Source organism: Sorex fumeus, unplaced genomic scaffold, assembly GCF_029834395.1.
Source record: "Sorex fumeus unplaced genomic scaffold, SorFum_2.1 ptg000098l, whole genome shotgun sequence".
Lineage (NCBI taxonomy): Eukaryota > Metazoa > Chordata > Mammalia > Eulipotyphla > Soricidae > Sorex > Sorex fumeus.
In genome coordinates, this window is record NW_026606155.1 from 57,836,874 (window position 1) to 57,864,825 (window position 27,952).

The 27,952-nt window shown below is 40.4% G+C and overlaps 1 protein-coding gene across 1 annotated transcript in view; it reads right to left on the bottom strand.

Annotated features, from left to right (window-relative positions):
• The window catches only part of MIPOL1 (mirror-image polydactyly 1), a 304,969-nt gene that overhangs the window by 266,693 nt on the left and 10,324 nt on the right, over positions 1 to 27,952 (bottom strand). The gene's annotated exons all lie outside the window — the stretch shown is intronic.

The window sequence follows — 27,952 nt, forward strand, 5'->3', positions numbered from 1 at the left end:
TAGATAAAATTTATAAATTAGGTATGATAAGAAATTAATAATAAACATCATCAGAAAACATATTGTACTAAAAATTATAAGAATGTGATCACACTCTCTTACACATATCTTATATGAATCTCACTCTCACTCTTGTATCTAGTATATTCAAACTGGCTTACTACAAGAAACTGAAATCACGGACAGAATCCTCCATGGGACAAGGAAGGTTACTATATTTATATCACAAAACAAAATATGACAAATAAGAGCTCTTTTTTGTGATCAGCTAACCCTTTATATTTACCAGCTTATCACTGCCTACTGAAGAGTGTGGTATCTCAGAGTATCAGCAACCTACAGCTTTCGGACAATAAAACCATGTTGAAGTTGGTAGAAGTAAATTTGTATAATAGGTCTTTGAGAGTAAGAGCTTCTGGGTCATTCTAATACAGTTTGGTAAAAGGCCCTGCATGATAGGAAATTTTTTTGAAAATTGCCTACAAACACCCCTGTGATAATCAAAGTGCTGGGGTAGAAAGGGGCTGGAATGTAAGAGGCAAAGGTCTCAGTTAAATCTCTACAACTCGCCCATCAAGTTTGTGAAATGAGGGAGCACTGGGTCAGAGAAGCAATCCAAGACAGAACAAATGACGATATATTTGCCTACCGCTAGATAAACTGTACAAAAAGTCAATAGGGGAATGCCAGCAAAATGGCAGTCTAGAAAGATCCACACTCTTATAGCCCTAGAGAAACATCAAAATAAATACACAGGAACTGTCTGAATCAATGTTGTTGGAGCTCTGAAAACAGTGAAAAGTGAACTACAACTGAGCCAACAACCAATCAAGAAACCATCATCTTCAAAATGGAAGGACTGTTCTACGGCATTTTCACTGCTTCATTCTCATATCAGGTCTTCTATAGTCCCCCTTGTGTGATGACGTGGCTTGTTCTTGTAACTGGGTTCTACTTTCCTCCTCCTGCCAGGGGGAACAAAGACCTAATATGCGAATTCTGGTGCATATCCACTAGAATCAGCCTGGGGAGGACTCAAAGTATTGGTACAAAGCATTTGGAACAAAGTGCAGGCAGTGTTTATAAAACTGTGAGACAACAAACCCACAGAAACCTGGACCAAGAAAGGTGCCTCAGATTACCCCAGGCCTGGCAGGAATTGGGGGGAATAAAACTATGAAAGTATATGGGTGGGCATGTAGAAAGCTACTTGCCTAATTCCGTATAAAACTATGTAGAAAAGAATGAAGAAGACCTTATGACATATAGTCTGATAAACAAGCTTAAATAAGCCTGATAAGTGAGTGTTTAAGCTTCAGGGTAAAGTGCAAAACTGGAAAGACTCCTAGCATTCAAGGAAATCTCTTTAGAAACTTTAGCTAAAAAAAAAAAATCACAAACAATAAGGAACAATCTTGCATAAATAATCTGGAAAAGTCTTAAAGCAGAGTATATCAGCTTCAACAATGAAAATAAACAGACCAAATAGACAACAGACTAGAATCATATTTCTTCAAAGAATATGGCAAACAAACACACGGAAGATGTGCAACATCACTATCCACCAAAAGTAGCCAAATCAAAACCATTTCTACCCAATAAGACAATTAACAAAATATGTAAAACATCAAGTGCATACAAGAACCCATGCACACTGCTGGTGGAAATACTAAATGATGCAGTTGCTGTAGAAAACACTTTGGCAGTTCCTCAAAAAGTTGAAGTTTAATTACCTAGTAGTCAAAATTTCTAATACTAGGCATACAGCTGAAAGAATGAACAGCAGGTACTCAGTGACTTAGTACTCAATACTCAATGTACATTCACAGCAGCATAAATCAAAATAGGCAAAGAAGAAAAACAACTCATGTCGAATAGAGAATGAAAAAATAAAATGAAGTTTATGTATAGAGATTTATACTGGACATTTTATAGATTTACATAAATGAATATTATCTCATCTTAAATAGGAAATTCCAGAGTTAAGGACATAAATGAAAGGGTTGGAGTGCATGACTTGTATGCACAATACCCCATGTTCAATCCCTAGCACTATATGCTCCCTCCCTGAAAAAAAATAAAAAAGAAAGAAAAGAAATTCTGATACCTCCTACAACATGAAAAAACTTCAAAAGCATAGTGCTAAGTAGAAATATACCAAAGAGGAAAGACAAATATTGTGTATATGCAAATTCACAGACACAGTACAGGGGTTAATAACAGGAAGGAAATGGGGAGTTTTTATTCAGGGCTAGAGTTTTATATGGAATTAGGCAAAGTTATGGAATAGTTTTATACGGAATTAGGCAATGTTTTATATGGAATGAGGCAACTGTAACATTGAAATACACACAAAGTCAGTATTACGGCTTAAAGGCCACTTCATACCTACTACTTTAAATTGTATGTCATAGTATCCCCAAGAAGCAAAAAACTAGTTCTATGCACATTTTAAATATTCAAAGAGAAAAACAACTGTTGACTAGTAGCTAAAACAATAGCCTGAATAATTAATTACACAGTCTTTCAAGGAGGTTCATTATGAAGGAATGCATTAGATCTCATTAGCTCCAATGATTTAATCTGCACTTCTAGGAAGAAAAGTATCTTGTACAAATCAATGCAGAAGGCTAGAGAGAAAGTGCAGCTGGTATGGTGCTTGCCTTGCATGCACTCAACCCGGGTTCCATCCCCAGTGCCACATATAGTCCCTCTGCCCGCCAGGAGTAAACCCTAAGCTCAGATTCAGAAGAAAGCCCTGATTGAGTACCGCTGGGTATGGCCCAATAAAAAAAAACAGAAATCAATGCCGAAAACTGAGCAGCAATCTGAAAATATTACAAAGACACTAAAAGCATAAAAAAAAGCAGGGGAATTCTGCCTTAAGAATTCATCAAGTGGAGGCAGAAAGAGGGTACAGGGATAAAGGTGCATACATAGCACATTAACAAAAGCAGAATCGATCTCTGATATCACATAGTCCACCTAGCATTACCAGGGGAAATCCTGGTGGTTCCAAAGTATCATTAAGGTGGCTGAGGTAATCCCTGGCACCCCTAGGGCCAAGTAGCACCACATCCTCAGTCCGTGAGCCCTAGAACTGAACTGTCAAGCTTCATGGGAAACCACCAGAAGTCTTTTGAACATTGCTTTGGAGACACCCAAAACCCCCATTTCCACAAATAGTAAGCAAGTGGGTCATATAGCTAAAGCTCTACTTGTACTAAAGGAAACTACAAATGAGTAATGACTAGAATTCATACCCACTCTATTTGGAGATTTAATTGCATTAAAAAAAAAAAAGCAACTGCCAAGAATTCAACTGAAGATTTAGAACAGAGTATCACCTATCAATTTGGGCTACCTGGATATGTTCCTTTTGTTTCCTATGTATAAAAATGAACAAAGAAATAAGTTATTCTATTCATAGCATATTCCTTATCATCCACAAAGCAAAACCCTCATTAAAAACTGGAATGGTTAACTACAGCATTTGTTATTTAAAATCCTGGAAAATTAGACCATTGTCTCTGCCAACTTGGTGTTCTAAAATTAAACAGCAGGGGTATGAGTGAGAACTCACTCAGGTTTCTTTCTTTTTTGGGGGAGCGGGTCACAACAGCAATGCACAGGAGTTACTCCTGGCTTTGCACTCAGGAATCACTCCTGGTGGTGCGCAGGAGACCACATGGGATGCTGGGAATTGAACCCGGGTTGGCCACGTGCATGGCAAACGCTCTACCCACTGTGCTATTGCTCCAGCCCCCTCAGAAGGTTTCTTATATCTACAGATTGCACTGAGGGGAGGGAAAAGATACAATTCATAATACATATATGTCACCTCAAAAAAATTTATTTCTGCTCTTTGTTACTTAATTAGCATTTGCCCAATTACTGATGAGCTTGAGCATCTCTTCATATGCTTATTAGCCTTTTAGTTTGCTTTACTGTAAATTGCTAAATCATATCCTTTGAACATTTTTAATTTGGGGTTGCTGTCTGTTTTCCTTTTGATTTATAGAACTTTCTTGTATATTCTAAATAAGACATTCCTCATTGATATTAAATGCCACAAGTACGTTCTTTCATTGTCATCTATTAAGTCTTTCCTAAAATTTTCATTAATTAAAGAATACCTAATGTGGATGAAATCAGAGCCATCTATTTTGCTTTTTAACTCTGTAGTTTATATTTTTGAAGTGTTAGTGATGAAGTACTTTACTGTCTTCTACCATTTTTTGCTGGTTATTTGGGATGCTTTCACATTTATGTACTTTATCCATATTGATATCGCTTAAAGAAAAATGATATATACATTTATATATTTTCAAAGGTGATATACGTAGGGATAAATTTGTCTTTATCTTGCATTCTACATTTTCAACACTTACTAAACCATATTTTCTTTGATCCGTGGCACCAGTTACTGCACAGGTATGAAAATGAGCCTGTCTTGGCTCTGTCTCTCCAGGCATCAAGCAGAGACATTGGGTTTGACTGAAACCAGTGAATAGAGCAATCCTGCAAGTCAGAGGACTAGCTTTACAGAAGCATGACAGTTATGTTTCAAAGTTATCTAAGTTATCTTGTAAAATATGTTTATACTAGACTATAGTTTATTAAGTGTATCAAAGCCTTTATCTAAAAAAATGATGAAAATATTTAATTTTAAAATACTTGATTGCTAAGAAACAAGAGCAATCGCTGAGGAGTATGATGATTTGGCCTCAGTGTAGCTGGCTGTAGGCTGAAGAGGTGATGTTTGCTGTAGGATGGGGTTTTCTGTGGAAGTTTCTTTATAAAAAGACAACACAGAAGGCCAGAGTATTTCAAGAGATTCCCACGCAGTTGGAGGATGTTTAGTTGCTCCCAGCTGCAGGCGGTTGGGAGTGGAACTGGGGAAGGGATGGTGGCTACACATCCTACCAGGATGTTCTGACTAGAGGGAGGAACTAGTCAGCTGTGAGCTGCAGGGATGCAACATGTACACAGCATCAAGGATAGATGGGGGGAACACAGAGCCAGGGGGAAATCAGAATGAGAATGGAATACATAACACAGCTCTACTTGGGTGCATTTCAAATATTTTCACATAACATACCATATGTCCTTGGTCAAAGGACACTCTTTAAACCCTTTGGAGGGGCTGGAGTGATGGCACAGCGAGTAGGGCATTTGCCTTGCACGCAGCCAACCCGGGTTTGATTCCCAGCATCCCATATGGTTCTCTGAGCACCGCCATGAGTAATTCCTCAGTGCAGAGCCAAGAGTAACCCCTATGCATCATGGGATGTGACTCAAAAAGCATAATAATAATAATAATAATAAAAATTTTAAAAATCAAGAAAAAATTTATGTCTGCCAGATCTGTTGGCCATGACCAGGATAACAGAGCCAGCAGAAAAGTATATTGCTGCATGAGATACATTATCTGAAAAACTCAACTTGACTGAACGTGTATATTCTTAAAGAACCTTTGGAGAGGCTCGAGCCTTCACCCTATATAGTTAAATTTGATTAACTGTAGGTACTGTTGCATGTTGGGATCCTGCTGGCACTGTTCCCGAACTGCCTGGCTGGTGCCACCTTGTTGAGCAGTCCTCCAGGGATTCTCCTCGAGGCAACAGGGCTTTGGAGACACCTCTCTAGAGATTTGAGGAGGACAGCGCCAAAAGGGGCACAGTTGCCCCATAATTTGCATTACCCTTGCAACTATTGATACCCCCCACTACAGTGCTCCTGAGGCACTCCCAATTTCTTGGTGCTTATGTTTAACTTCTCCTTTGTGCCTTACTTTCCCCTGTCTGTTAACTATTTATTGAATTGTTTTTCCATTCTATCCTTGTCCTCCCCACCCTGCATGTAGCACAGTTTCTCTTTTCCTATATTAGAATTGTTTGATTTCAAATCATCACGGGCCATCTGCCTGTGGACCCATTCTTCTGTCCATCAGTTGAGGGTATGACTTTCAGTCCCAAATGCACCAAGGGACATGGTCACTACAGGAAGGTGACAGTTACATTATCAAGCAACAGATATCCCTATATGTCTTTATTTTTTTTTTTTTAAATTGGGAGGTGGGGAGATTTGGTCACACCCAACTGTGCTCAGGACTTACTTGTGGCTCTGTGCTAAGGGGGTACTCCTAGTAGGGCCCGGGGGAACCATATGTGACATTGGCTCAGCTGCATGCTGAGGCATTAGTCTTACCCACTCTAATATCTCTCTGAGCCAGCCCTGTAATTTTTAACTAAAAAATTATACATTTTCCATGGAAGAAATACCAATGTTACTGTAATTGCTTGCCTTATAAAGAGGCTGAGTGGCCAAATCAGAGCATTCTACTAGGAGAGAGAAAATACAGGTCAAAATAAATAGGTGGAAACAGAAAGAAATGGTGGCCAATGGTGAAGCCCAGGGAAATAGGCTATAACAAAAGAAACCATTCACTTTTCTCAGAACGTCTCTGAGCAATAAGAAATAAATAAGAAACTGAAGCTGAGAGAAAGCAATTTATCTATTAATAAAAATGGAACTAACTGTAACTCATTATGACAACTACCTGAAGACATTTGGAGAAAAAAAGATATGGAAAAAAAGTCCCTTCAGTGACTCATGTATAGGCAAATGAGGAACTTGTTCTGAGTTGCATTTTTGTTGGCTATTGTAGAGCTTAACACAGGTTGCACCTTTGAACCAGAAGGGATGGACTGTAATAGGCAGCACTGTACTATATTTTTCTCAATCAAGGTCAATCCCATGGGAGAAAGTTACTATACTACGAGAGGAAAACTACTGCCATAGCTTTACCTATTTTGTAAAGCATGTTGCTTTTTTCCCCTCTGGTTGTGGAGGGCATGAACTCAAGTGGATTATAATCATGGTTAACATTCATGGAATTCAAGTGGTTTCTGTAAGAGTGGATATGATACACTATGAACGCTACATATTACTCATAGGTTCATCCCTGGAACACAGAAAAGCCTTGTGGTTTATAAAGATTAAATTTTATTTGAAAGTGAAATACACTTGATTTGCAAATACAATCATTGGCTCTGGTCACAAAACATATTTGAATGTGTACATTATTTTTAAATCACAGTTAAGCCACAAATTTATGGTGACTAAATCAACACTAACCCCAACAATGAAGGAGATATTAAGAACCTTAGGGATGTAGGGATGGACATTACAGCAGGTAGGGCACTTGCCTTGCACATGGCTGTCCAGAATCCCATGTAGTCCCCAGAGCACCTCCAGGAGTAATTCCTGAGTACAGAGCCAGGAGTAAGCCCTGAGCATTGCTTGATATGGCCCCAAAACAAAACAACTAAAAAAACAAACAAACAAAAATAAAATTATTGAGCTTAACTCAAATGGTAACGTAATCAGCACTTCATCATGTTACCCCAAATATACACTAGCAGGTGATAACTTCCAGAACCTGGTAAAAAAAGGAAAGATAAGGCTATACATTAGTCAACTGGAAGTCTCATTAAGTTAATAAAACAGTGCTCCTTGTACACATTTACAAAACTGTTCACAATATACAACCTAAATATATAAAAATTTATTAGTCAACCCTAAATCAATAAAACTAGGGAAACTAAACTCATAAGGCTGAAAAATAAAAAGTTCTATCTTATATAAAAAATTAATCTGGGGGGTCAGAGAAACAGACAGGACATAGCAAGTAGGGCACTTGCCTTGCACAAGGCCAGGCCAGGTATGATCTCCTCACTGTACATAGTCCCCTGAGCACCACTGGGAGCATCTGAACACCAGCAGTGATGCCCCCCAAAATAAAAATGAAATAAAAACTAACTACTTTGAGTTACTTCCAATAATATGACAAACAAGTTTATCTAGACTAACCACAAAAACAACAAAACAGTGCACCAAAGGCTGGAGTGACAGTACAGCGGGTAGGGTGCTAGCCTTATACCTGGTTAGCCACGGTTCTTTCCCTGGCATCCCAAATGGTCCCCAGCACACTGTCAGGAATAATTCCTGAGTGAAGAATCAGGAGCAAACCCTGAGCATCTGAGTACAAGCCAAAAATAAATTAAAAAAATACTGGACAAAATACAACTAAACAGACTCTATAGGCCCACTGAATATTGCCTCTTTGTCCCAAGTCAAAGATTCTGCTTAAACAAAACATGAGACTAACAATCAGGAATGGCTGAGATTAGTACCAGGAATTTTGCTCCATGACTTGAAGGCCAGCCACACGTGCTAGGTGAAAAGGAAGCTCAGATAGAGAAGAGAGCACCAAATAAAGGGTGTTGTGAGGATCCTCCCAGGGTGGGAGAAGCATGCTAAAAGTAGTCTATAGACCAAACATGATTGCCACTCAATTCCTCTCTTGCAAAACACAGTACCCAAAAGAAGAGAGAGAGAACAAGGGGGAATGCCCTGCCACAGAGGCAGGGTGGGACCGGGGGTGGGGGGGGGGGGGTGGGGGGAGGGATGCTGGGACCCGTGGTGGTGGAGGATGGGCACTGGTGGAGGGATGGGTACTTGACCATTGTATAACTGAAACCCAAGCACAAAAATTTATAAGTCTATAACTGTACCTCATGGTGTTTCACTAATAAAAAAAATTTTAAAAAAAAGATTCTGCTTCCTAGCACCATTTTATCCCATGCTAAGCTTTCTACCTCTTCATTCCTCCCTCTGAGCATTGAGCATTGGCAACATCTTCAGAAGGAGCCTGCCAACTAAACACTGCTTCTTTATTAAAAAACAAAAACCTTTGCAGGGCTCGACAAAATACTCAGAGAATCTAGAGCACATGCTCTGCAAGCACAGTTCCGGGATTCTCTGAGACTCCAGCACTGCATGGCCCCAATTACCACCAAATGAAAAGCCCAAAATAAAAACAAAAACAATAACCCTTTACATTCTGAAAAAAAAGTAATCTGATAAGAGGTATTTTAAATAACAATAAGAAAAATCCTCTAAGAATTGTGAAACATTAAAAATCAATCCCATGAATTTGGGAACTCTGAAGGAGTGCAGGGAGTGAACACTGGAGGTAGGATTGAGGCTAAACCATTTTATGTATAAAACTCAACTATGAACAACTTGGTAAATCAAAAATTTTTAATTATATTATTTTTTAATCCTTTGATTTGCTCAAGTAGACCCAGAGCAAATCAAAGGATTCAAAAAATATTTGCTCGAGCGGGACCAGTAATGTCTCCATCCTGAGACTTGTTACTGTGTTTCGCATATTGAATACATCATAGGTAGCTTGCCAGGCTTTGTCTTGCAAGTGAGATACTCTCAGTAGCTTGCCGGGCTCTCCGAGAGGGGCGGAGGAATCGAACCCAGCTCGGCTGGGCGGGCTGTACACAAGGCAAATGCCCTACCACTGTGCTATCGCTCCAGCCCATTAAATATATAATTAAAAATTTTTGATTTACAAAGTTGTTCATAGTTGAATCCTTTGATATAGGTACAAATCAAGAATCTTACTAGTCAGATTTCTTTTGGTCATTTATGCTGATTATCTTTGCCATTCCAACAACACAAAACTTCTCAGGAGAAAAGACCAAAACTTTATTGGAAAACAAAATGAAAACTTCTATGTACTACTCTAAACCTATAAAATAATGAGTTTAATATAGTGTAAACTATGTTACCTCAATTAAATATTAAAAAAAACTTCAAACCTAAATAACCAGAGATATTATGATGACTGTAGCACTGTAGCCCTGTCCTCCCATTGTTCATCGATTTGCTAGAGCAGGCACCAGTAACGTCTCACAACTTGTTACTGTTTTTGGCATACCGAATATGTCACGGCTAGGTTGCCAGGCTTTGCCGAGCAGGTGAAATACTCTCAATAGCTTGCCAGGCTCTCTGATAGGGGCAGAGGAATCGAACCCAGGTCGACCGTGTGCAAGACAAACGCCCTACCCGCTGTGATATCGCTCCAGCCCTTATGATGACTATGATTGGAAAATTCAAAATTATAGAGTACCTATTATTCTATTCAAAGGTAATGATGGCAAGAAGGAAGTTAGAACTCAGGGAAAGAGTGTGTGAGTAAAGCAATTTATGAGGGCCGCTAGACTGAAAATTGCTATAATACATTAGCGATAAACAAGATGCCAGTTAGCTTAGGTTTCCTCAAGTCACTCTTTATTGGTAATTTGAAAATACTTCTTCATAATCTAACACACACACACACACACAGTAGTATTCGGTTAAAATTCAGAAAATAACTCAAGGTATTTCTCTGCTGAATATTACTATCTACTTCTAAAATACCCAATTACACTTTCTAAGACACTGTGGGTTCAGAATATACACATATAGAGAGAAAAAGAGACAAACAGAATTGAAAATGTCTTTCAAAGTCCTTGTCAAATATTTTACAACTTGGGAGAAAATTACTCTTTTAATATGTTTAATAATTTTAGGGTTTAAAATCAGTTTTTCCTTAACCCTCCTAAATAAATGTTTGACTAATAGTAATAGTTTGAGGGGCCAGTCACTTGCCTCTATGCAGCTCTATCTCCTCACAAATACCTATATAAGAGATCTTGCCATAATGCATGTTAATTATTTACTTATCTAGCCTTCCCAATCTGCTTGAAGGAGGTTTTTGTTTCTTACTGCTGTGCCTGACACGGAACTGCATAGTCAATTTTGAAAATTTCATTTTATAGATAAGGCCCTTAAAAAAGTTAACTGAACAGATTATAATCTTACAACTAATAATTAGCAAAATTATTCGTTCACTCTTATAAATACTTACAGTTCTAAGTTCTATATTATTAGATTGAAACCTAGAACTTCTGACTCCTAGTATAGTCTCCTTTAAAAAAAAAAAAAAGAAGAAAAAATTGTTTTTCTGCTTTTGGGCTACACCCGGCTCTGCTCAGAGCTTGCTCCTGTCGGTGCTCAGGGGACCATACAGTGCTTGGGATTGAACCTGGATCAGTCAGATACAAGGCAAGTACCTTACCCACTGTACCGTCTGTCCAGCCCAATAACTTCTATCTTTATTCAGCAGTTAATTTTTTCATGGGATTATTTTGGGAATGGAGAAAATCCTTTTAGTGAGGAACTTACTACTAAACCGAAACTGCAAGTCTCATATCTGGAGGAAGACAACCTAGTTAAACAATAAAATAAAAAACAACAATACAATATGAAATAAGATAATAATCATTACAACTCAAAATCAAGATAAATGCTACAAAATTTGCCAAGCTGTATTCTTAGAAGCCTTTGACAAAGTATTATAGTTTGATTTTCATCTACCTAAATATCCTTTGTACTTTATTTTAGATGTCTTCTAAATAATAGTTAAAAGAAGCAAATGGAACTACAGTGAGAGAATAATACTGAGAAATAAATATCTTACTACGAACTGAAGTAAATTTGTTACCTGTCATTCAAAATATTTGGCATTTTCACCTAAAAGTTTCTAGAGTGAAACACTTGGACATTTCCAATGACGCTTAAATAAAAATCCCTTTTGTACAAAACTTAGAAAGTTCAAAGAATTTTTCTGTTAAAATAAGCGCAAGATACTTTTCTCTGAGCTTTTAATCTTGCATCTCATTTGCTAATAATTTTCTCATCAATGGACCTTTTATTTATTTTGGTTTTGGGGGGCACACCTGGTGGTGCTGAGGGCTTACTCCTGGCTCTGCTCAGGGATCACTGCTAGTGGGCCTGAGGGGTTCAGTGATACAGAAGATGTAACACTGGTCAATGAGTTCAGTTCACCTTTTAATGAATATTTCAGCCCCAATTACCTCAGCTCCAATTCACCTTTTAATGAGTTTTGCAAAATAACCATTTTAGTTTTCATAAGACATTTTCATTGGCATATTTACACTGAATTTAAATGATAAAATTATTATCATTTATACAACTAGCATGATCAGGCTTGGGGTCATATACAAGTGACTTGAAAAGCATATAAATAAACTGAGCTAGCAGGAATAGAAGTATCTACAAGGAATCGGTCCTGGGCATTAAGCATACCATAAACATCATGTTGCAAATTTATTCAAAGGGGGAAGGGTAGAAAATAATTGGGTAGAAAACATTTTTAAAATAATTTCAACTACATACTGAATTCTTATAAATATTTTAGCAATTTAGAATAACTGACAAATTTTAAGGGTCAATCAACAGCCACTCTATAAAAAAAACTGATTACAATATTCTCCATAAATGACTAATGAATTACATCAATATGCAAGAATATGAAATTATATACACCTACAGTAATGTACCAAGTAATTATTTCACTGTATTAATATATGTTGCTTAAATTTAACCTTGGTATTATCAAATGCAAGCTCTTAGTTGAGCAAAAATTTGGTACTGAGCGCCATCTAGTGACTAAATAAATCTCTCCCATGTCTGTGTAGGGTTTTTGGCCAATTTCACAGAAAATCTAATAAAACTGACCTTGTAAAATGCCAGTTTTTTATTTATAACATGAAATTACCACTGTCACTGTCACTATCCTCCCGCTGTTCATCGATTTGCTCGAGCAGGCCCAGTAACATCTCCATCATGAGACTTGTTGTTACTGTGTTTGGCATATCAAGTAAGTCACGGGTAGCTTGCCAGGCTTTGCCATGCGGGCGAGATACTCTCGGTAGCTTGCCAGGCTCTCGGAGGGGGGAGGCGGAAGGATCGAACTCCGGTCTCCCATGTTGGCCACTTACAAGGCATACGCCCTACCACTGTGCTATCGCTCCAGCCCGTAATTACTTATTTCATCTGTGCTACTTTTGAAAACTCAGTATTTTGCTTGTCTAACAAAATTTTCCATAAAAAAAGAACAGTGGAGCGAGGGAGGGGGGGGGTGTTGCCGACTGGTAGTACAGTGGGTAGGGCCTTGCATACTGCCAATCCAGGTTAGATCCTCAGCACCTCAAATTATCCTCCCTCAAGCCCTAACAGGTGTGATCCCTGAACACAGAGCAAGGAGTAATCTCTGAGCACCACTGGATGTGGCCCGCAAACCAAAAACATAAAATAAAATAAAGAACAGGTAAAAGGTAAAGGTAAAGGCCCTCCCGTTGATCGTCAATTTGCTCGAGCGGGCCCAGTAACGTCTCCATTGGAGACTTTGTTGTTACTGTGTCTGGCATATCGAATACTCTCGGTAGCTTGCCAGGCTCTCCAAGAGGGGCGGAGGAATTGAACTCGGGTCGGCCATGGTGGCCGCTTGTAAGGCGAACGCCCTACCTGCTGTGCTATTGCTCCAGCCCAAAATAAAGAACAGTGGCAGTTAATTTTGCAAAGAAAGAAAAAATAATATCCAGACACTGTTCTTTTAAAATTTCTCTGGGGGCCCAAACCCAGCAGTGCTCAGGCATCATTCCTGGTGAGACTCGAGGGAACCATATGGGGTGCTAGGGAATGAACCCTCATCAGCTGAATGCAAGGCAAACACCCTACTATTGATATGATCCCACAGACACTGTTCTTTTAAAGAAAAGACTAAACACAACATACGAGTACAAAATATCCTGCAAGCAAATACCAAGCAAGATTACAAAGCTCCCACAGTCATAACAATGGAAATCTTGAGCATATACAGTAATATAAACTCAATTAAAAATGATAATAATAATAAAACAACTGAATAGCAAATATCAAGATATAAAAAATACAAGCAGGGTTCTGAATATTTTTCAAACATCTTTCCAAAAGCAGCATAAAATGTGTTTTATTTGATAAAAAATCTTAATGTGATAGCAAACACTATTAAAATCTGTCCTTTAGCCACAAATCATAATTTTTAATTATGATGAAACGTATATTCTTAAAGACAATGTAAAACCATTTTATTCACTGATGTAACTAAACATCAAACTCATTTATTTTTAATTAGTTACAACACAAAATATATGAATTTAACTGAATAGGAGCGATAGCATAGCCGGTAGGGCATTTGCCTTGTAGTGGCCAACCTGGGTTTAATTCCTCCGCCCCTCTCGGAGAGCCTGGCATGCTACCGAGAGTATCTTGCCTGCAAGGCAGAGCCTGGCAAGCTACCCGTGATGTATTTGATATGCCAAACACAGTAACAACAAGTCTCACAATGGAGATGTTACTGGGCCCGCTTGAGCAAATCAATGAACAACGGGAGGACAGTGCTACAGTGCTACATAAGTCTAATAAAACCAACATGCCAGAATAAGGGTACAATCAGCACTACCATTAGTAGATGTTTCCTCTAAGCACTTTTACATCTTCACAAATATTCAGTATATTTAAATCTGTTTCTCTTTACCGTGCTGATTTTCTCAAAATTAACGTAGATTCACTACTCTGTCATGGTAATTCCTATGATTAATAGGATTATTATTTGTTTCTCAAAGTGTTTATTAAGGATAGTACCTAACAGAATGTATACGGTTTTTAATCACTTTTTACTTAGGTACCATGATTTGTAATATTATCAGCAGTTTCATGCATACATGATTCCAATACCACACCTACCACGAAAGTTCCCACTTCTCTCCACCAAAGTTTCCTCTGATGACCACCCCCCTCCCACCCCGCCTCCACCCAGGCCTTTCCATCCCAAAAAAACAGCTCAATTCTATAGACAAACTCTAGTTCTGATGATTTGGGCTATTTGTTTTTTCCCTATGTTTCTTTATCGCCCATGTTTGAAGAAGATTTTTTTAATTGTGAAAGTGGTGACAACAACCTTTAGATGAACAAAGTTAAACTCCTAAGATTCCACAAAATTGAAAATCAGTAAGTTGGTAAAATTATTTTTCAAAAACTTTTTTAAAGATGCATACAAGTTAAAATATAAGTATGAATAATTGTCTGCTGACATTTTTAATTTACATGAAAATAATTTTCTTCCACTACCTCCACTACCCAGCCACTGCCACGCTCCAGGCAGCCAGAGCCTGGCAAGCTATCCATGGCATATTCGATATGCCAAAAAAGTAAATACAATGGGTCTCATTCCCCTGACCCTGAAAGAGCCACCAATACGGCAGTGTTAAGAAGGATGAGGAACGATAGGCTGACAAAATCTCAAGGCCGAATTAGTAGGCTGCCAAAGCAAAGAAGGACTAAAATGATGTCTGTACTTTCAACGCACATACACTGGCATCGGATGCATCCATCAAGGACCTGATGACACAAGCGCAAAAGATCAAATACAATATTACTGGTCTGATGAGACCAGAAGGCATCAACCACATCATGCCATTTTCGACACTGGAGAAGAACTATTCCTCGTGACAAAAGAGCCATTGGTGGTGTCTGTGTCTGTGTTAACACAAACTTGGCCATGAGCATTGATTCATTTGAATGCCTAACAACCCGAATCGGACGATTACACTTGCATAGATGTGGCTCACTGCCGACACACTAACATCCAATTATGATGAAGAAACTGAGAAGTTCTACATGGAGCTGAAGAAGTTCTATAAAGAAGATCACACCTTCTACAAGATCATTGTCCATGATTTTAATGCCAAGATAGGACCGAGAAGATCAGCCAAAGAACTCTATGGCCTAGATGGAACGAACAGGGAAAGAGACTGTCTGAGTTCATCATGTCGACCAAGACCATCCATGGTAACTCACAGTTCCAGAAGGCCGAATCTAATCGTTGGACATGGTCGTCTCCCAGTGGACGGTTCCACAATCAAATTGACCACATCATATTCAATCAATGATTTTGCCTGACCGATGTCACTGTTGTTCCAAATTCCAAATGGGATCGGACCACCATCTCCTTCATGCAATATTCTACTTCACAGAGTGGGGGAAAAGGGCTGCAAAGTTTAAGAAGAGAACTCCCAGAATGACCACCAACTGGAAGCTCATTGATACTATTGAGGCAACGTGGGAAGATGCTGCCGTTGACAACATTGACGAAGAATAAGATCGACTGGTTCAGTACCTCCATGATTGTGCAAAGGGAGAGAAAGCCACAAAAAGATGCCTGTCTTAGGAAACTTTTGAACTCATTTGCCAACGCAGCTTGGCACAAGCCTCAGGCAACCACAAGTGAACATCCGAGCTCGCAAAGCAGTGCAAAAAAGCGATAATGGAAGACCTCAAAGAGAGAAGAGCAGCAGTGCTGGCAAGATGCGGCAGAAGCCAGGAAATGCATTTGCAACACCCACCTGCCCTTCACCAACAACAAGACCAAGATGACTGCCCTCCAACATCCTGATGGATCTATCACATCTTCCAGAAGGGCAATAGAATGCATGACATCTACTTGGATATCTTCGATAGCCACGTCCACCTGCCCACTTACCAAATTACGCAGGATGGATATGTCATTCCCAAAGTTCTCCCTTCCAAAATCTGACACACCATTTCGTCGGTAAAGAAGCAAGCAGCAACCAGCCCAGACAAGGTCAGACCCGAATACCTGAAGAACCAGCCGTCAGTACTCATCAATACACTGGCTCAGCTCTTCACACGCTACCTGTCTGAATGCAAGGTTCCGTCCCAATGGAAAACCAGCAGAACTGTACTACTGTACAAGAAGGGAGACATCCACGACATTGGCAACTATCGCCCGAACTGCCTGCTGTCTGTCGTCTATAAGCTGTTCACTCAAGTCATCCTGAATAGGACTGGCAGAACACTAGATGAAGGACAACCATGCAAGTAAGCCAGGTTCCAAAAAGGATTCAGTACGATCAACCATATCCACACGATAACCAAACTCATTGAGGTTTCTCGGGAGTTCAAGATGCCGCTCTGTCTAACATTCACTGATTTAAAGAAGGTCTTTAATTCTGTTGAGACTGAATTGTCATCGAAGCCCTAGCCAAACAGGGTGTTCAAACTTAATACATCAGGATCCTCCGTGAGCTGTATTATGGATTCACAACCAAGATCTCACCATTCTACAAGAAAGTGATCACCCATGTCAAGAGAGGGGTTCGGCAGGGTAATACCATTGCACCGAAGCTCCTCAGTGCCACCCTCAAGAATGTCATGCGACAACTGGAATGGGAAGGAATGGGAGTGAAGACAGACGGTCGGCAACTACACCACCTCGGCGTCACTGATGACATCATTCTAATAACACCAAATATTAGCCAAGCAACACAAATGCTAGCCGACTTTGACCGTGAGTGCGGAAAGGTCGGACTACAGCTAAATCTCACGAAGACAATGTTTATGAGAAATGGTCTCTTCTCATTTGCTCTCAACAGAACAAACATCTCCGAATGCAGCAGTTATATGTACCTAGGTCGAAAACTCAACATAACTAATGACATGGCACCTGAGTTGCACAGGAGGAAGAGAGCAGCTTGGAATGCCTTCAAGAGTATCGAAGAAATAGCTAAGAGGATGAAGAACCTCTGGCTCCAGGCACATCTCTTCAACTCCACTGTTCTTCCTGCATTAACATACACCTAAGAGACCTAGGCCCTACGAAAACAGGATGAGAACCCTATTCGGGTTTCCCAAAAAGGAATGGAAAGAGCTACGGTTGGAGTATCACGCTTCACTCAAGTGAGAGAAGGAATCCAGAGTTCTGACCTCCATTGACGATCAAGAATCAGGGATGCTCTCTCGTTTGCCAAGGCATCAAAAAGTCAGATGGGCTAGACATGTAATGTGATTTAGAGATGATGACTGGACTAGAACTGTTACCGACTGGATTCCACAGGACATCAAAAAATCATGTGGCCGCCCATCTACGAGATAGTCAGACCTCTTTGTCAAGAACCTGAATGATTGGTTTGAGGCTCTTCATGTTCCTGGGGCCAGCAGACACCATTGGGCTACACTAGCACGCGACAGGGATGGAGACATTACTGGCACCCGCTCGAACAAATCAATGAGTAACGGGATGTCAAGTGATCAAGTGAAATTATTAAAAACACAATATAGTAAATTTAGAAGAGAATTTTTAAAAATTAAAGGAAATATGAAGAGGCCTATGAAAGTATAAAAGTTATGCTTTTTCTAGGGGAAGGGGAAAAGTACGTTTTATCTTAAAAAGGTAATATTAATTTTGAGTTAGAAAATGTAAATAATGTTTAAGAAGCTGCACTAATAAACATATGAAAAAATTTCCATAAATGAAAATTTATCACCAGAATAGACTTAAAACACTCAAATGGAAAACCATTATTCAAAAGACATAAAAGTCAGAGGCTGGAGCAATAGCACAGTGGGAAGGGCATTTGCCTTGCACACCAGCACCATATCGGATGCCAAATCCAACCCCCAACATTTTCAAGCACCGCCAGTAGTAACTCCTTAGTGCAGTGCCAGGAGTAATTCCTGAGCACCTACAGGTGTGCAACACTCACTCCTCTGCCAGAAAAGAAAAAATATATAAAACCTTAGCAAACTAGGACTAAACAGAAATTTCTTAATCTAGGAGAGGTTAACTCTAAGTGCCATGGGTAATTGCCATACTTAATGGTGAGTGTTGAACAGTCTGCCATGACTTTTAAAGGTTTTTATAATGATTCTTGCAAAACCGGTTTCAAGGTTATGAACTGTCTGAGCTATTTCTTGTCTATGAGGTTTTGCATCATTCCTTAAAATTGAAACATATTCCGTAAGATCTAACATATATAGAGTATTCTTGCTAAGGCATTCATTTCATTAATTTTTATATTATAACCCACCATTCTCTTCTGGCCTATGGAGTCTCACTGGACTGCTGTAAAGCATATGGGTGTTCTTTTGTAAGTTCCTGCTTTGATCTTGAAATTTTGATCACATATGGCTTGGATTTTTTCTGTCACTGTCACTGTCCTCCCATTGTTCATTGATTTGCTTGAGCAGGCCTAGTAACATCTCCATTTTGAGACTTGTTGTTACTGTGTTTGGCATATCGAATACTTCACGGGTAGCTTGCCGGGCTTTGCCGTGTGGGCGAGATACTCTCCGCAGCTTGCTGGGCTCTCCAAGAGGGGCAGAGGAATCGAATTCAGGTTGGCCATGTTGGCTGCGTGCAAGGCAAACGCCCTACTGCTGTATCTGGGTCAAGTTTCAAAGGGACCCTTCAGATTCTTTAATCTGGGTACATGCACTCTTTAACTCTATATAAGTCTCATCTATGATTTCTTTGACTAGTGGTTCACTGTGGCTGAATAATTCTATGTATTCCTAAGGAATTCTGATGACTCTTCTATTCTTTCTGAACTGATCCCATAGTTCTCTGGCATACTGTTTTCAGACTTTTCTTCCATCTTCTCTTCTTTTCTAGAAGTTTCCTGCGTCTCATCTTGGAGCTCGCTCTTTTTTCCCTCACTGTTGCTACTCTGTTACTGACACCTTCTATTGAGGTTTTTCTATTTTACCTGAAAAGAGTGGTACTTCACCACTCCTCAGTTGTCACATTTGCCTGTAGTTTTCTCATCTTCTTCTCACACTCTCCTATGCTTTACTACCTATACCACCGTTTCTTTGAGCTCATTAATTGTTCTCATCATGATATCTTTCTAATCATCTGAGAGATGACAGAGCTCATTGGTACTAGTAAAGCCTTACATGCTATTATTTTCACTCACTGAACTTGGAGTACTTCTGTGGGGCTTTTTCATTTTGTGCATGCACTCTGCTCTGAGGTGAATTTCTGCAGTTTGCCCTGTGGGAGCTCTTTGAAGGCTGAGTGTTGCATTTCTCCTTTCCTACTAGTCTTCACCCAGGGACAGAAGGAAAACGTGTGAGCAGTGTGAGGTGCAATGAGTAGAGCTGTTGCACAGTCCTTGCTGTCTGTCTCTTTCTTTCCTTAACCCTCTTCTCCCACTGCTTGGTAATCTAAGTTTTGAAATCAGAAGCTAAGGATCTGTAATCATTCCACACTATTCCCTTGCTTTGTATCTCTATATACAACAAGATGAATGAACTCATTCAGTATTTGTCCTCTCTCTATTTCATATAATACAATGCACTCCAGCTTTATTCAAGGGGCAGCAAACAGCAAGGTTTCATCTTTTCTTACAGCCATATTATAATGCATTTTATGTGCCTGTATGTGTGGATAGCTTCTTTATCCATTTATTTGTTGTTGGACCTATGGGGTTCCATACTCTTGTTATTATACTTAGTACTGCAATAAACATAGGTGTAAATGTATCTTTCAAATTAGTGACCTTGTATTCTTGGGACAGATGCCAAAAAATAGAGTTGCTGGGTTATATGGAAGCTCTACTCTTTTTTTTTTTTTGAGAAGTCTCCATACTGTTTCCATGGAGGTTGAACCAAATAACAGTCCCACAATGAAAGAGGCTCTTTTTTCACCACATTCCTGCTAACACTGGTTGCTTCCAGTTTTTTTTTTTTTAAATACATGCCCTTCTCATTGAGGTGAGATAACTCAGGGTTGTTTTTTATTTGCATTTCCCTGATAATAAATGATGATAAACATCTTTTCATGTACCTATTGGCTATCTGTATGTCTGCCTTAAGGAGTGTCTAGTTAGAAGAAATAGTACAGCAAAGAAGGCACTTGCCTTGAATATGTAGCCAAAATATAACTTTTATCTCTTCTACCCATTTTTTGAAATTGATTTCTTGTTGAGCTTTGTTAAGTACTTTATATATCTTAGATATTATCCCTTTATCTGATAAGTAGTGTGAAAATATTTTCCCTGATTCAGCAGGGTATCTATTTTGGTCTGAGTTTCTATTTACATGCAAAAAAGTTTTAGTTTGATGTTCCAATTGTTTACTTCTGCTTTTGTTATCTTTGTAGGTGTAGTAAAACCACTGAAGATATTTCTGAGGTTGCCTATTTAGACTATGTTTTCCTTGAGGCATTTTATATATTCCTAATTTTTGTATTTAATACACTTTAAATTAACTTTTATGTATGGTAAGACACAATCTGAGTGTTTTCTTTTTCATGTGGCTATCTCATTTTTCAAATTCATTTGTTGAAGAGGTTTTTCTTGGTCTGCTTTATGCATCCAACTCCTTTGTCATTGATTATCTGTCCATAAACCTGAGAGCTTATCTCAACTCTCAATTCAACTGCATTGGTCTGATTCTCCCTTTATTCCAGTACCACAGTGTTTTGATTACTATAGCTTTAGAGTAAAATATAATGCCAGGAAATATAATCCTCCCATATTCCGTTTTCTCAGAATTGCTTTGGTTACTCAGAAACTTTTATGATTCTATGCATATTTTAATAGTATTCTAAGGCTCTGAAGAATGCTATTGGAATTTTGATGAGGACTACTGCACTGAATCTATATGACGATGTCAATTCTTCCAATCTATGAACATAGAATATTTCTTTTTCCCTGGTTTCCACTTCTATTTCTTTCAATAGGTAAAAAGTAAAGGTAAAGGCCCTCCCGTTGATCGTCGATTTGCTCGAGCGGGCCCAGTAACGTCTCCATTGGAGACTTTTGTTGTTACTGTGTCTGGCATATCGAATACTCTCGGTAGCTTGCCGGGCTCTCCGAGAGGGGCTGAGGAATCGAACTCGGGTCGGCCATGTTGGCCGCTTGTAAGGCGAACGCCCTACCCGCTGTGCTATCGCTTCAATATCGCTTATTTCTTTCAATAGTGACTTATAAAATTATTTAATTTTTTTTTTCTTTTTGGGTCACACCCAGCAATGCTCAGGGATTATTCCTGGCTCTGCATTCAGGAATTACTCCTGGTGGTGCTCGGGGGATCATATGGGATGCTAGGAATCAAATTGGGGTCGGTGGGAAAGGCAAACACCCTACCCACTTGCACTATCACTCCAGCTCCAAAATTATTAAATTATTGCTGAATACTTTGATTATTAATAGGTGGTATGTAAAATGGAAGAAAACTTTCTTGCATAGTTGAAATTGTATTACACAGTAACTCAGTATTCTGCTATTCTTGATCAGTGTCAAACATTCAATTACAGAGTTATCAAAATTACATCTTACTTAGTTCCTAGGAATCATTTGTTTATTCTCTCTATAAAGGAAAGAACAGTACTTCCACTACCCAGCCGTCGCCACACTCCAGGACGCTTTCCGGAACCGCGCGGCAGCTCCGGCCGAGACCCACGCACAACTGAAGACCCACAGAACAAGGTAAGCGGAACTCTCTGAGACCTTGGACTCCAGGCTCGGCGGACCCAGGGACAGAGCTTCTCTGCTTGCTCCCACCACCACAGGTGACAAAGGGATTCTAATCAGGAGCCCCACCCTGCCCTGCCCTGTCTGCTTCCATCAACCACCCAGGGATCGAATTGTGCACAGGAGACCCACCCTACCCAGATAAATACCCCACTGGCAGACTTCCACTCTCGACACTACTTCCACTACCCAGCCGTCGCCACACTCCAGGACGCTTTCCGGAACCGCGCGGCCGCAAGCGGCCGCGCGACACATCATAAGACACTAAATACCCGTCTTCTGGAATTGTCGTACCATATTTGATAGGGTTCAAATATGGTAACACCTACAAGGGTGATTAGAGGTCACCCCAAAAGCCTCTATACCTCTCGGAAAGACTGGCAAGCTACCGAGAGTATTCCGCCCGCACGGAAGAGCCTGGCAAGCTATCCGCTGTGTATTCGATATGCCAAAACCAGTAACTACAACTGGTCTCATTCACCTGACCCTGAAGGCTTCACCGACCTGGCAGCACTGAGAAGGATGAGAAAGGAAAGGCCGACAAAATCTCAAGGCCGACCTAGGCTGCCACAACGAAGGAAGACAAAAATGATCGTCTGTACTTTCAATGCACGTACGCTAGCATCAGATGCATCCATCGAGGACCTGATGGTACAAGCGCGAATGATCAAGTACGACATCATTGGTCTGACCGAGACAAGAAGACACGAATCTCACCATGCCGTTTTCGACACTGGAGAAGAATTGTTCCTCGGAACATGCGATAAAAGAGGTGTTGGAGGCGTTGGTGTCCTTATCAACACAAACTTGGCCAAGAGCATTGATTCATTCGAATGCCTAACAACCCGAATCGGACGTTTACATTTGAATAGATGTGGCTCACTGCCTGCAGTTTCTATCTTCGTTGTCTACGCACCAACATCTCATTATGATGAAAGAGAAATCGAGAAGTTCTACATGGAGCTGGAGAAGTTCTATAAAGAAGACCACACCTTCTACAAGATCATTGTGGGTGATTTTAATGCCAAGATAGGACCGAGAAGATCAGCTGAAGAACTTCACATCGGAACCCATGGCCTAGAATGGAACGAACAGGGTGAGAGACTGTCTGAGTTCATCATGTCGACCAAGACCATTCATGGTAACTCACAGTTCCAGAAGGCAGAATCTAAACGATGGACATGGGAGTCTCCCGGTGGACGATTCCACAACGAAATAGACCACATCATATTCAATCGACGGTTTTGCCTGACTGATGTCGCTGTTGTCCCAAAATTTCGAACAGGATCGGACCACCGTCTCCTTCGTGCAAAATTCTACTTCACAGAGCGGGGAGAAAGGGCTGCAAAGTTCAAAAAGAGAACACTCAGAACGACCACCAACAGGGAACTCTTTGGTACTATTGCGGCAACATGGGAAGATGCCATTGTTGACAACATTGACGAGGAATACGATCGACTGGTTCAGCACCTCCATGAATGTGCGAGGAACGCCAAGAGAGAGATAGCCACAAAAAGTCGCCTATCTTCGAAAACTCTTGAGCTAATTCGCCAGCGTGGTCTGGCGCATGCCTCAGGCAACCGCAAGCTAACGTCCGAGCTTGCAAAGCAGTGCAGAGATGCGATCAAGGAAGACCTCAAAGAGAGAAGAGCAGAAGTACTGGTAGATGCGGCAGAAGCCGGGAAAAGTATTCGTAACGCCCGCCTGTCCTTCGCCAACTATAAGACCAAGATGACTGCCCTCCGACGTCCTGATGGATCCATCACATCCTCCAGAACGGCAATGGAGAAGATTATCCATGACTTCTACTCAAATCTCTTCGATAGCCATGTCCACTTGCCGACATACCAAATTCCACAGGATGGGTATGTCGTTCCCAACGTTCTCCCTTCCGAAATCCGACACGCCATTTCGTCAGTAAAGAAGCAAACAGCACCCGGCCCAGACAAGGTCAGACCTGAACACCTGAAGAACCTGCCGTCAGTACTCATCAATACACTGGCTCGGCTCTTCACTCGCTACCTGTCTGAATGCAAGGTTCCATCTCAATGGAAAACCAGCAGGACCGTACTACTGTTCAAGAAGGGAGACATCCATGACATTGGCAACTATCGCCCGATCTGCCTATTGTCTGTCATCTACAAGTTGTTCACTCGAGTCATCCTGAATAGGATTGGCAGAACACTAGATGAAGGACAACCATGTGAGCAAGCAGGGTTCCGCAAAGGATTCAGCACCATCGACCATATCCACACGATAACCAAACTCATTGAGGTTTCTCGGGAGTTCAAGATGCTGCTCTGCTTAACGTTCATTGATTTAAAGAAGGCCTTTGATTCTGTTGAGACGGAAGCGGTCATTGAAGCCCTAGCCAATCAGGGCATACAAGCCCAATACATCAGGATCCTCCGTGAGCTGTATTGCGGATTCACTACCAGGATCTCACCATTCTACAAAGAAGTGATCGTTGATGTCAAGAGAGGGGTGCGGCAGGGTGATACCATTTCACCAAAACTCTTCAGTGCCACCCTCGAGAACATCATGCGACGACTGGAATGGGAAGGAATGGGAGTGAAGATAGATGGTCGGCAACTACACCACCTCCGCTTTGCTGATGACATTGTTTTAATAACACCAAACATCAGCCAAGCGGCACAAATGCTGGCCGACTTTGACCATGAGTGTGGAAAGGTAGGACTACAGCTGAATCTTACGAAGACAATGTTTATGAGAAATAGCCTTGTTCCTGACGCCCCATTCGCTCTCAATGGAACGACCATCTCCGAATGCAACAGCTATGTGTACCTAGGTCGAGAGGTCAACATGACAAATGACCTGGCACCCGAGCTGCGCAGGAGGAAGAGAGCGGCTTGGAACGCCTTCAAGAACGTCGAAGAAATAGCTAAGAGGACGAAGAACCTCCGGCTCCGGGCACATCTCTTTGATTCCACTGTTCTTCCTGCATTAACATATGCCTCAGAGACCTGGGCCCTACGCAAACAAGATGAGAACGCCATTCAGGTCTCCCAAAGAAGAATAGAAAGAGCTATGCTTGGAATATCACGTTTCACTCAAATGAGAGAACGAATCCGGAGTTCTGACATCCGTCGACGATCAAGGATCAGGGACGCTGTCTCATTTGCCAAGGTGTCGAAAATCAGATGGGCTGGTCACGTAATGAGATTTAAAGACGACCGTTGGACTAGAGCTGTTACTGATTGGATTCCACGGGATGTCAAGAGACCGCGTGGCCGCCCACCTACCAGATGGTCAGACTTCTTTGTCAAGGTCATGAACGATCGGTTTGAGGCCCTCCATGTTCCCGGAGCGAAGAGATGCCATTGGGCTACACTAGCACGCGACAGGGACAAATGGAGACGTTACTGGCGCCCGTTCGAGCAAATCGACGACTAACGGGAAGTTAAGTGATTAAGTGATTAAGTGATAAAGGAAAGAAATGAAACAGTTTCCTTTAAGACTAGGTTGGAGATTTTTTCCTAGTGAAATTTTATTTGAAAATTAGGAAGAATTACAATATTCAGAAATGAGAAAACCGAAGACTAGGAGTGCATTACAAATACCATTAATTTCTATCCTACATTAAACTGTGTGAAAAATGTGTGAGGGAATCAAGAGCCTGAAAAGTCAGCCAAAACCTTCAAGATATTCATATTAGTTGTCGGAAAAGAGGACTGATGGAGACAACTATACCTTAGGGTGAAGAGCAAACACTAGTCATAATGCCGGAATATTTAAGAAAAAAAATCTTTATGACTTTTAGTTATCTCTCCCATGTTACTTTAGGGTAATTCTTCTCTGCCCTTCTAATACAGAAATCAGCAGCACTAATCCAAGATATTAAGTGTTATGATGTATTATCAAGGCAGGGCAAATTCCCTAATGGGTAATAAAAAGAAAGATCTGTCTTTGTCTATCTAGACAACTACAATAAAAATACCAGATACAGACTGACAAAGCAAGAGAATTTTGTTAGTTCTAATAGCTGGAAAACCAAAGCCACAGGATGCAACATGATGGCGCTGAAATGAAAGCACTCTTTCTGGTGGCAGACTAGAGACTTCTCATTGTATCTGCATATAATAAATAGCTGAGAGGAGAAGCAAACCTTCTGAGGATTCTTATCAGAAACTTAAAAGTGTTCATGAAGTCTGGTCTAACTACCTCGATAAACCCTGCCTCTTAATGTCATCATATTTGGGGTAGAGTTTCAGCATATCAATGTGGGAGGGGTAGAAATATTCAGTTGAGTACAAAATTTATCATTTAGTTTTCTACCATTTCTCTATCCAAACTCTAGATGCCTAGATAATAACAATAGCAATTTCTAGTCCCAGATATGCAAGAAAACTGATTTTTGTCTCCTACAGTTGGAACATGTGATTGCGTTGCTCAAGGCAGTATAGGGAGAAATGATATACACCAGTTTTAGAGTCATCCTCAAAAGTATGCTGTAAGAGAAGTCAGGGCAATAGTATAGCAGGTAGGGCACTTTCCTTGCACCGGGCAGACCCAGGTTCAATCTATGAAACCCCATATGGTCTTCCCGGCCCACCAGGAGTGATCCCTGAGCACAGAGCTAGGTAAAAGCTCTGATCACCACCCTATGTACCCTACCTCCAAAAAATTTCTTTTAAAAAGCATGGTTGAACATCTGAGTCCCCTCGGGAAAGAGAGATAGTTCAATACATAGGGCACCTGCCTTGCACACGACTGACCCAAGTTTGATTCCAGGCATCCCACATGGTCCCCCAAGAACAACAAGGAGTGATTCCTGAGTACAGAATTAGGAGTAACCCATAAGCATTGCTGTGTGCCCCTAAAACTAAAAACAAAAACAACAGTAAGATCCTAGGCCCCTTCTCCCCTCTAGCATCAACCTTGAAAACATGAGATACATAAGATAATGGTGTCACAAGGCAAAAGTATCCTTAATCTCTAAGTCATACTCTTCCTGGGAGAGAAATAAACCAGAGTTGTATTAAGTCAAAATTTGGGAAATTTCTTTTTAAAGACAAAAAAATTCTTTTTTAAAAAAGACCCAAGTTTGGAGGCTGGAGCAATAGCACAACAGATCGGGCGTTTGCCTTGCACGTGGCCAACCGGGTTCGATTCCCAGCATCCCATATGGTCCCCCAGCACCGCCAAGAGTAATTCCTGAGTGCAGAGCCAGGAGTAACCCCTGTGCATCACCAGGTATGACCTAAAAAGTTAAAGTTTGATCCCAGGCACCCCATATGGTCCCCCAAGAACTACCAGGAGTGATTTCTGAGTACAGAATCAGAAGTAACTCATAAGCATTGCTGGTCTGCCCCTAAAACTAAAAATAAAAACAGTCAAAATACTGGGATAAAAAAAAAGTCAAATTCGTGAAATTTCTTTTTAAAAAGAAAAAATTTGAATGTCTAAAAATTTTTAGGATGTTTGCCTTGCACACAGTGGAACCGAGTTCAATTCCCAGCATCCCATATGATCCCCTGAGCACTACCAGGGTTAATTCCTGAGTGCTGAGCCAGGAGTGATCCCTGTGCATCACCAGGTATGACCCAAAAAGAAATAAAAAAAACTTTTAGATTATATGCATTTGGTTGTGAGTATGTGCAAAATACCACTTTCAAATTGAAATGTAAATAGAAATTACAGTTCAAATTCTATCCAAAAAGTGAAGCATAAATCCAGTTTTTGAGTTCAGTGAACTATATTCTTATACTTAACCTTTTGTCTTACTCGATTAGACATTTTTTCCTAAAATTAAAACTCCATTTAAGAGAAATGAAATGGTGTCCAAAGAGGTAGTACAGAGGGTAAGGTGCTTGCTCTACAGGCAGCTAACTCAGGTTCAGTCCTTG